This window comes from Antrostomus carolinensis, unplaced genomic scaffold (assembly GCF_000700745.2).
Source record: "Antrostomus carolinensis isolate BGI_N321 unplaced genomic scaffold, ASM70074v2 scaffold22413, whole genome shotgun sequence".
Taxonomy (NCBI): Eukaryota; Metazoa; Chordata; class Aves; order Caprimulgiformes; family Caprimulgidae; genus Antrostomus; species Antrostomus carolinensis.
The window spans coordinates 1-1,915 of NW_010306166.1; positions in this window are offsets into that span (position 1 = coordinate 1).

The following is a 1,915-nucleotide window of genomic DNA, read 5'->3' on the forward strand; positions in this document are numbered from 1 at the left end:
TTGCAAACTGCCCAAGCACGGTGTCCTTGTATCTTATCAACGTTTTGTTCTCATAACAATGCTCACTGAAACCAAACCAGAGTGCTTTCTAGCTACTAAGAAGAAAATTAACCCTATCCTAGCAAAAAAACAGGACACCTTGGGATATTGATTTCATTCTGGCCCCATCTGTTTGCTTCTGTCATACTGAGAGATATATAAAATGGTTGGTTTTGAAATGGTTTTAGCAGTATTTTGCTGTTTGTTTATTTTCTCTCTTTTTATTCTGGTGTGTAGTCATTAAAGGGTACGTGTATTCCTCCTTCCTGAGGCCTTACAATCCAGCCAAACTGCAGAAGGATGTAGCAGAAAACAGCTTTGGTGATGATGATTTTGATAATATCAGCCTCTTTGTCTCTTCACGGCCCTCTACTGACAGCAGCACAAGAAGTCCGGAGCACAAGAAGAGTGACAGCAGCTCATCTCCTCACTTCTGCAAAAATTCCACAATTAATGGCACAGGGACTGATGCCTTTCAGGATATGGATGATCAGCACGTAAGTACAATACACACTGTGCCTGGCTTCTTGTTTTTCCAATTTCAAGTCTTGAATTAGACTTATTATTTAAATAGTATCATTTCACACTGGAAAAGACTGGCACTAATCTGTCAGTATGACACAAGAATTTCTTATCCTCTGTTCTTTGCCTTTCTTACATAGCTACAAGGTAGGAAAAGATAATCAGTTAAACCATGAACCGCAGTCCTGTCTCACAGAAAACACACCATTGCATTACCCCAACCCATGTACAGTGCCTCAAGGTTCTCCTATGGAGCAGGAATCTGCAGAATAGCTCGGTTCAGGGGATTTTTCCACTTACTGTTGACAAGAAAGCTGTGACAATGCTGATCAGCAAGGCACAGAAGTGACCCGTGTGCCACATTTGAGTACAGGAACTTTAGGAAAGGTTATTGTCCCTGAGAAATCTTGCCAGAAAACTCTCCATCCAATCCGAGGCTGCTTGGTATGACAGAAACAGGCACTTGGTGTGAGCTGAAAACCTTACTAGTGTAGTAAGGTGATGAGGTCTCGGAGCTTTGTTTGTTCCTCCCCATGTAGCATTCCCCAGATTCTTCAATTTCACTTTTTATTTTGGCCCTATTCTTCGTAGTCCATCTAGCAACTGCAGACCAGGTTGTTGTGTACTGCTTCATATACATTACTGCACATTTTCTGTATGCAGAATTCATACTGATATGCAATGACAGGGTAAGATGTGGCTACATTGCTGAATTCAGATTTTGGTTTTTGTGGGTTTCCTTTTTCAGACTTTCTATGCTGTTTATGCATTTCATGCAAGAAATGATCAGGAACTCAGTCTTCAGGAGTACCAGAAGGTTAGGATACTTCAGTTTTCTGACCTGAGTGGCAATAAAGAATGGTGGCTAGCAGAAGCGAAAGGTCAGAAAGGATATGTACCATCTAATTATCTCGGGAAGATGACATACGCCTAGGAACAGAAAGGCTCATTGAGCCGGTTTCTCTGAAGTAGACAGAATAATCATCTATTACAGTTTGCAGCAAGCAAGGCAAACTCACAAGTGATTGACAGAAGCCATGGTATCTGGTACAGCACACAGATGATATTGAGAACCTCCATCCTCCAAAAGCCATCAAGACCTGAGGGAGGAAAAAACATTTAACTGGAAGACTGATTCTGATTAACATCCTGAAGAGCTTGCTTTTGTATTACCCCATAATTTTCTCTTTTGTCAAAGCTTCCTATGTCAAAAGTCAACCTACAACTACAAATCACAGCTAAAATGTTTTTCTTCCATGATATTTAGCAAATAATATTCAAGATGAAGAGTATTAGCCTTGAAAATGGACAAATTCAGTCTTTAAGGATGCTGTAGTTCAGGCTGAACTGCTCC